The sequence below is a fragment of the Sinohyriopsis cumingii genome, unplaced genomic scaffold (assembly GCF_028554795.1).
Source record: "Sinohyriopsis cumingii isolate HCF-2022 unplaced genomic scaffold, ASM2855479v2 utg000646l, whole genome shotgun sequence".
In the NCBI taxonomy this organism is placed as follows: Eukaryota; Metazoa; Mollusca; class Bivalvia; order Unionida; family Unionidae; genus Sinohyriopsis; species Sinohyriopsis cumingii.
In genome coordinates, this window is record NW_028315921.1 from 398218 (window position 1) to 408212 (window position 9995).

Consider the following 9995-nt stretch of genomic DNA (forward strand, 5'->3'; position numbering starts at 1 on the left):
TCTCCGTTTATTTTTAAATTTAAGAATTCAGAACAGTAAATTATCTGCATTAAAGCACGAAAATATCAAACCCATGTACAATTAAGTTATATCCATAATTTAGGCACACAGTGAATTCAACTAAAGCAGCATTAGAAAATGGGTGCAACGTAACGTACTATAATTTTCCACTCTTCAAAGGACGTGTTTGTTCGTTTGCAATTGGATGCCTTACACTATTCAAGGAATAACGAAACGCAAATCAACATGCAGGAAATGTGACGATATACTAGGTCCCTCGTTGTCACAAAGGGTCAATGTAATCATTATTTCATCCTCTCTATATGTAATTGTAAAGATGAATTTTGAAACTCGAGCCATGCATACATTTGATTTTTTATGGCATTGTACCAAAATTAGAAGACTGTAGTCAGTGAGAGTACATATGTAAATGTAAAAGAAAAATAATTGTCAAGAAGGACAAGATGCAATCGTCGAAGGTTGATCTCTGAATAAATGTTTGATAAAATGACGTAGAAGTGAACCCTTGGAAGGTATGGTATCCAGGAAGAAGACCTTCATGCGTCCCACCACGACCACCACACACATCCTCCTTCTCAGCCCGCAACGAAATCAGCTTCAGAATAACTGATAGGTTTCAACGTTTTCTTAAGTTTGATTACTAAAAGTGTGATCCTGAAAGGTTTAAGATACAGACGTAATCTTGAATTAGGTTTCATGTAACAATGCCCATCCTTGCATTGCACAGATCCCTTGCCTACCTCTGTAAGTTCGACGTGAACGAAATTGTCAGCCTCACTTGCGATCCCATCCAATGGTGCAGATACGTTTTGACGCTAGACATGGTCCTACTATATTAAATACAGAAACATTATATTTTGTTTCCGATCTCAGCAAATATTGTAGCTGCATGGAGTACATGATTTACTTCGGAATCTCTCAGAAACTTGTGCTGGATAGTGAAAAGAGATTATGTTTGTAGATGTGTGATCTTTCTGGTGTTCTTTTCTTATATATAGACAAAATATCCATTCACAAGTGTTGATGAATGAGTTTTGCAGTGAATATTATGTAAAAGTTATCGACGAGGATGGGACTCGAACCCACGCGGCGATTAGCAGTCCATGGCCTTAACCACTCGGCCACCTCGTCTGCATTACAGTGTTGTATACACAATTTATATACCCAGTAATATCTAAACCACATGCATTATTTTTGTCACTCATTCTTCAGTGCCTTTGTGAAGAAAACCATTGTCATCAGATGGGGTAAGACAGTGCTTTTGCTCTTATTTACACAACAAGTGAATCTATCGCAAACATAATATCCTTTGAAATCAAATTATCTTGATTTATTAAAAAGACATATTCAGACGGCGAAGACAATCCAAAGATTTTTACACACCTGTCCCCTACAGCCACCACAACCTTTATCCTCGTACACACAATACAAATATAAAACATGGTCGGTCCTCATATTCCTGTTAAATATTATGCGGGAGGAATATTTGCTTCGAATCATTCGTTCTGGATAGAAATCACCCAAATATTGACCCAGATGGGTGAATATCAGTTCCAATTAAAACTGATTGAAATCAGTTGTCCTTCATAACAGCAGAGTGGCGCAGTGGAAGCGTGCTGGGCCCATAACGCAGAGGTCCGTGGATCGAAACCACGCACTGCTAATTCTTTTATTTCTTTATTTTTAAATTTAAAATATCATAACAGTAAATTATTATTTGCATTCAAGCCCGAAAATATCAAACCCATGTTCACTTTACCTATATACTATATTTAGCTACAATGTAAATGCAACCAACGTATAATTACATTTATACTAATGGGTCAAAAGTAGGTCACTGTAACTTCACACTCTTCCAAAGACGTGATTTGTAGCACGACTTTGGATCCCCTACACTGCTTTAGTAATAAGGGATCCCAAATCGGCTAATTGAATATGTGACGACAGATTATGTTCCTCATTGTCACAAAGGGTTAAATATTAGATATCATTTTCAGTTAACTTAAAACAAAAGCACGAAAATATCAAACCCATGTACAATTAAGTTATATCCATAATTTAGGCACACAGTGAATTCAACTAAAGAGGCATTACAAAATGGGTACAACGTAACGTACTATAATTTTCCACACTTCAAAGGACGTGTTTATTCGTTTGCAATTGGACGCCTTTCACTGTAACTTCACACTCTTCGAAAGACGTGATTTGTAGCACGACTTTGGATCCCCTATACTGCTATAGTAAGAAGGGAACCCAAATCTGCAAATTGAATATGTGACGACAGATTATGTTCCTCATTGTCACAAAGGGTTAAATATTAGATATCATTTTCAGTTAACTTAAAACAAATTGTCCTTCAGAACAGGTGTGTGACACAGTGGAAGCTTACTGGACCCATAACCAGAGGTACGTGAATCGATACCACCATCGGCTAATTCTTTTCTCCTTTTAGTTTTAAATTTACGAATTCAGAACAGTAAATAGTTATCTGCATTAAAGCACGAAAATATCAAACCCATGTACAATTAAGTTATATCCATAATTTAGGCACACAGTGAATTCAACTAAAGCAGCATTAGAAAATGGGTGCAACGTAACGTACTATAATTTTCCACTCTTCAAAGGACGTGTTTGTTCGTTTGCAATTGGATGCCTTACACTGTTCTAGGAATAACGAAACCCAAATCAACATGCAGGAAATGTGACGATATACTAGGTCCCTCGTTGTCACAAAGGGTCAATGTAACCATTATTTCATCCTCTCTATATGTAATTGTAAAGATGAATTTTGGAACTCGAGCCATGCATACATTTGATTTTTTATGGCATTGTACCAAAATTACAAAACTGTAGCCAGTGAGAGTACATATGTACATGTAAAAGAAAAATAATTATCAAGAAGGACATGATACAATCGTCGAAGGTATGATATCCAGGGAGAAGGCCTTAATGCGTCCCACCACGACCACCACACGCATCCTCCTTCTCAGCCCGCAACGAAATTAGCTTCAGAATAACTGATAGGTTTCAACGTTTTCTTCAGTGTGATGACTAAAAGTGTGATCCTGAAAGGTTTAAGATACAGACGTAATCTTGAATTAGGCTTCATGGAACAATGCCCATCCTTGCATTGCGCAGATCCCTTGCCTTCCTCTATAAGTTCGACGTGAACGAAATTGTCAGCCTCACTTGCGATCCCATCTAATGGTGCAGATACGTTTTGACGTTAGACATGGTCCTACTATATTAAATACAGAAACATTATATTTTGTTTCCGATCTCAGCAAATATTGTAGCTGCATGGAGTACATGATTTAGTTTGAAATCTCTCAGAAACTTGTGCTGGATAGTGAAAAGAGATTATGTTTGTAGATGTGTGTTCTTTCTGGTGTTCTTTTCATATATATGGACAAAATATCCATTCACAAGTGTTGATGAATGAGTTTTGCAGTGAATATTATGTAAAAGTTATCGACGAGGATGGGACTCGAACCCACGCGGGGAGACCCCAATGGATTAGCAGATTATTTACACAACAACTGAATCTATCGCAAACATAATATCCTTTGAAATCAAATTATCTTGATTTATTAAAAAGACATATTCAGACGGTGAAGACAATCCAAAGATTTTTACACACCTGTCCGCTACATCCACCACAACCTTTATCCTCGTACACACGAGACAAATATAAAACATGGTCGGCCCTCAAATTCCTGTTAAATATTATGCGGGAGGAATATTTGCTTCGAATCAATCGTTCTAAATAGAAATCACCCAAATATTGACCCAGATGGGTGAATAACAGTTCCAGTTAAAACTGATTGAAATGAGTTGTCCTTCATAAGAGCAGAGTGGCGCAGTGGAAGCGTGCTGGGCCCATAACCCTGAGGACTTCCGGTTATGACATCAGATGGAAAACACGTTTGATGATCGCTCCGTGAATTTTCAAGTTTTCTTCCTTTAATAGACATTTTTTCTGTTTTAAGTTGTTACAGGTACGTTTATTAGATTCGTGTGATCGCATTCATATAAAAGTTAGATATATTTTGTGTGTGTGGATAACTTTATCCACCACACAAAATACTATTTTCTGTGACAATGAATTCAAAGCCTGGTCGTGCTGCACGTGCAGCACAGGGAGCGGACTCAAATTCTAATGACATCAGTGGAATAGCTAGCAATAAGAATGGCATGTCGAGTAACATCGATAGACAGACAGGAGCTTCTCGTCGTTTTGGGAAAGAATGTACCGTGGTGATTGATGTAAAGGATGTGAAGAAAATAAAGGCAAGTGATATTATTAGAGGTGTAGAAGAATTAACCGGAGATATGTCGGTCTATGCAGTTGTGCCCAAAGGTGCAAATTTGTATGAGGTCACACTACCGAGCAAAGAAGTAGCATATAATGTCTTGTGTGGAATTGATATTGGAAGTGAACACTTTGATTGTACTCTCTTATATTCAGACACTATTATTGTGTCAATTCTTCATTTACCAGCATACATCACCGATGATGATATAAGTATGAAGCTCGGTGAATACGGAGTAGAACTTCTTTCTCCCATTCAACGCAGATATTATCCTGGGACTAGTGTGGCTCATGGGACTCGTTATGTCAAATGTAAATTTCCACAGCAGGTAAAATCCTTGCCTTACAGTCTGAAATTATATTTTGTTTCCGATCTCAGCAAATATTGTAGCTACATGGAGTGCATGATTTACTTCGAAATCTCTCAGAAACTTGTGCTGGATAGTGAAAAGAGATTATGTTTGTAGATGTGTGATCTTTCTGGTGTTCATTTCTTATATATAGACAAAATATCCATTCACAAGTGTTGATTAATGAGTTTTGCAGTGAATATTATGTTAAAGTTATCGTCGACGATGGGACTCGAACCCACGCGGGGAGACCCCAATGGATTAGCAGTTCATCGCCTTAACCACTCGGCCACCTCGTCTGCATTACAGTGTGGTATACACAATTTATATACCCAGTAATATCTAAACCACATACATTATTTTTGTCACTCATTATTCAGTACCTTTGTGAAGAAAACCATTGTCATCAGATGGGGTAAGAAAGTTATTTTGCTCTTATTTACACAACAACTGAATCTATCGCAAACATATTATCCTTTGAAATCAAATTATCTTGATTTATTAAAAAGACATATTCAGACGGCGAAGACAATCCAAAGATTTTTACACACCTGTCCGCTACAGCCACCACAACCTTTATCCTCGTACACACAATACAAATATAAAACATGGTCGGTCCTCATATTCCTGTTAAATATTATGCGGGAGGAATATTTGCTTCGAATCATTCGTTCTGGATAGAAATCACCCAAATATTGACCCAGATGGGTGAATATCAGTTCCAATTAAAACTGATTGAAATTAGTTGTCCTTCATAACAGCAGAGTGGCGCAGTGGAAGCGTGCTGGGCCCATAACCCAGAGGTCCGTGGATCGAAACCACGCTCTGCTAATTCTTTTATTTCTTTATTTTTAAATTTAAAATATCATAACAGTAAATTATTATTTGCATTCAAGCCCGAAAATATCAAACCCATGTGCACTTTAGCGATATACTATATTTAGCTACAATGTAAATGCAACTAACGTAGAATTACTTTTATACTAATGGGTCAAAAGTAGGTCACTGTAACTTCACACTCTTCGAAAGACGTGATTTGTAGCACGACTTTGGATCCCCTATACTGCTATAGTAATAAGGGAACCCAAATCTGCAAATTGAATATGTGACGATATATTATGTTCCTCATTGTCACAAAGGGTTCAATATTAGATATCATTTTCAGTTAACTTAAAACAAATTGTCCCTCGGAATAGGTGTGTGACACAGTGCAAGCTTACTGGACCCATAACCAGAGGTACGTGGATCGATACCACCATCTGCTAATTCATTTCTCCGTTTATTTTTAAATTTAAGAATTCAGAACAGTAAATTATCTGCATTAAAGCACGAAAATATCAAACCCATGTACAATTAAGTTATATCCATAATTTAGGCACACAGTGAATTCAACTAAAGCAGCATTAGAAAATGGGTGCAACGTAACGTACTATAATTTTCCACTCTTCAAAGGACGTGTTTGTTCGTTTGCAATTGGATGCCTTACACTATTCAAGGAATAACGAAACGCAAATCAACATGCAGGAAATGTGACGATATACTAGGTCCCTCGTTGTCACAAAGGGTCAATGTAATCATTATTTCATCCTCTCTATATGTAATTGTAAAGATGAATTTTGAAACTCGAGCCATGCATACATTTGATTTTTTATGGCATTGTACCAAAATTAGAAGACTGTAGTCAGTGAGAGTACATATGTAAATGTAAAAGAAAAATAATTGTCAAGAAGGACAAGATGCAATCGTCGAAGGTTGATCTCTGAATAAATGTTTGATAAAATGACGTAGAAGTGAACCCTTGGAAGGTATGGTATCCAGGAAGAAGACCTTCATGCGTCCCACCACGACCACCACACACATCCTCCTTCTCAGCCCGCAACGAAATCAGCTTCAGAATAACTGATAGGTTTCAACGTTTTCTTAAGTTTGATTACTAAAAGTGTGATCCTGAAAGGTTTAAGATACAGACGTAATCTTGAATTAGGTTTCATGTAACAATGCCCATCCTTGCATTGCACAGATCCCTTGCCTACCTCTGTAAGTTCGACGTGAACGAAATTGTCAGCCTCACTTGCGATCCCATCCAATGGTGCAGATACGTTTTGACGCTAGACATGGTCCTACTATATTAAATACAGAAACATTATATTTTGTTTCCGATCTCAGCAAATATTGTAGCTGCATGGAGTACATGATTTACTTCGGAATCTCTCAGAAACTTGTGCTGGATAGTGAAAAGAGATTATGTTTGTAGATGTGTGATCTTTCTGGTGTTCTTTTCTTATATATAGACAAAATATCCATTCACAAGTGTTGATGAATGAGTTTTGCAGTGAATATTATGTAAAAGTTATCGACGAGGATGGGACTCGAACCCACGCGGCGATTAGCAGTCCATGGCCTTAACCACTCGGCCACCTCGTCTGCATTACAGTGTTGTATACACAATTTATATACCCAGTAATATCTAAACCACATGCATTATTTTTGTCACTCATTCTTCAGTGCCTTTGTGAAGAAAACCATTGTCATCAGATGGGGTAAGACAGTGCTTTTGCTCTTATTTACACAACAAGTGAATCTATCGCAAACATAATATCCTTTGAAATCAAATTATCTTGATTTATTAAAAAGACATATTCAGACGGCGAAGACAATCCAAAGATTTTTACACACCTGTCCCCTACAGCCACCACAACCTTTATCCTCGTACACACAATACAAATATAAAACATGGTCGGTCCTCATATTCCTGTTAAATATTATGCGGGAGGAATATTTGCTTCGAATCATTCGTTCTGGATAGAAATCACCCAAATATTGACCCAGATGGGTGAATATCAGTTCCAATTAAAACTGATTGAAATCAGTTGTCCTTCATAACAGCAGAGTGGCGCAGTGGAAGCGTGCTGGGCCCATAACGCAGAAGTCCGTGGATCGAAACCACGCACTGCTAATTCTTTTATTTCTTTATTTTTAAATTTAAAATATCATAACAGTAAATTATTATTTGCATTCAAGCCCGAAAATATCAAACCCATGTTCACTTTACCTATATACTATATTTAGCTACAATGTAAATGCAACCAACGTATAATTACATTTATACTAATGGGTCAAAAGTAGGTCACTGTAACTTCACACTCTTCGAAAGACGTGATTTGTAGCACGACTTTGGATCCCCTACACTGCTTTAGTAATAAGGGATCCCAAATCGGCTAATTGAATATGTGACGACAGATTATGTTCCTCATTGTCACAAAGGGTTATATATTAGATATCATTTTCAGTTAACTTAAAACAAATTCTCCTTCGGAATAGGTTTGTGACACAGTGCAAGTTTACTGGACCCATAACCAGAGGTACGTAATCGATATCACAATCTGCTAATTCTTTTCTCCGTTTATTTTTAAATTTAAGAATTCAGAACAGTAAATTGTTATCTGCATTAAAGCACGAAAATATCAAACCCATGTACAATTAAGTTATATCCATAATTTAGGCACACAGTGAATTCAACTAAAGAGGCATTACAAAATGGGTACAACGTAACGTCCTATAATTTTCCACACTTCAAAGGACGTGTTTATTCGTTTGCAATTGGACGCCTTTCACTGTTCTAGGAATAACGAAACCCAAATCAACTTGCAGGAAATGTGACGATATACTAGGTCCCTCGTTGTCACAAAGGGTCAATGTAACCATTATTTCATTAACTCAATATGTAATTGTAAAGATGAATTTTGGAACTCGAGCCATGCATACCTTTGATTTTTATGGCACTGTACCTAAATTACAATACTGTAGTCAGTGAGAGTTCATATGTACATGTAAAAGAAAAATAAGTGTCAAGAAGGACATGGTATAATCGTCGAAGGTATGATATCTAGGAAGAAGACCTTAATGCGTCCCACCACGACCACCACACACATCCTCCTTCTCAGCCCGCAACGAAATCAGCTTCAGAATGACTGATAGGTTTCAACGTTTTCTTAAGTTTGATGACTAAAAATGTGATCCTGAAAGGTATAAGATACAGACGTAATCTTGAATTAGGCTTCATGGAACAATGCCCATCCTTGCATAGCGCAGATCCCTTCCCTAACTCTATAAGTTCGACGTGAACGAAATTGTCAGCCTTAGTTGCGATCCCATCCAATGGTGCAGATACGTTTTGACGTTAGACATGGTCCTATTATATTAAATACAGAAACATTATATTTTGTTTCCGATCTCAGCAAATATTGTAGCTGCATGGAGTACATGATTTACTTCGAAATCTCACAGAAACTTGTCCTGGATAGTGAAAAGAGATTATGTTTGTAGATGTGTGATCTTTCTGGTTTTCTTTTCTTATATATAGACAAAATATCCATTCACAAGTGTTGATTAATGAGTTTTGCAGTGAATATTATGTAAAAGTTATCGACGAGGATGGGACTCGAACCCACGCGGGGAGACCCCAATGGATTAGCAGTTCATCGCCTTAACCACTCGGCCACCTCGTCTGCATTACAGTGTGGTATACACAATTTATATACCCAGTAATATGTTCTCAATTACTGTAAACCACATGCATTATTTTTGTCACTCATTATTCAGTACCTTTGTGAAGAAAACCATTGTCATCAGATGGGGTAAGAAAGTGCTTTTGCTCTTATTTACACAACAAGTGAATCTATTGCAAACATAATATCCTTTGAAATCAAATAATCTTGAGATATAAAAAAGACATATTCAGACGGCGAAGACAATCCAAAGATTTCTACACACCTGTGCCCTACAGCCACCACAACCTTTATCCTCGTACACACAATACAAATATAAAACATGGTCGGTCCTCATATTCCTGTTAAATATTATGCGGGAGGAATATTTGCTTCGAATCATTCGTTCTGGATAGAAATCACCCAAATATTGACCCAGATGGGTGAATATCAGTTCCAATTAAAACTGATTGAAATCAGTTGTCCTTCATAACAGCAGAGTGGCGCAGTGGAAGCGTGCTGGGCCCATAACCCAGAGGTCCGTGGATCGAAACCACGCTCTGCTAATTCTTTTATTTCTTTATTTTTAAATTTAAAATATCATAACAGTAAATTATTATTTGCATTCAAGCCCGAAAATATCAAACCCATGTTCACTTTAGCTATATCCTATATTTATCAACAATGTAAATGCAACCAACGTAGAATTACTTTTATACTAATGGGTCAAAAGTAGGTCACTGTAACTTCACACTCTTCGAAAGACGTGATTTGTAGCACGACTTTGGATCCCCTATACTGCTATAGTAATAAGGGAATCCAAAT

At 37.1% G+C, this 9995-nt stretch overlaps 1 non-coding gene across 1 annotated transcript; it reads right to left on the minus strand.

Moving 5' to 3' along the window:
• Positions 1-9109: 9109 nt before the first annotated feature.
• On the minus strand, positions 9110-9191 carry Trnas-gcu (transfer RNA serine (anticodon GCU)). The gene has a single exon. It is a non-coding gene; the product is annotated as a tRNA-Ser (tRNA).
• Between the last annotated feature and the right edge of the window lie 804 nt (positions 9192-9995).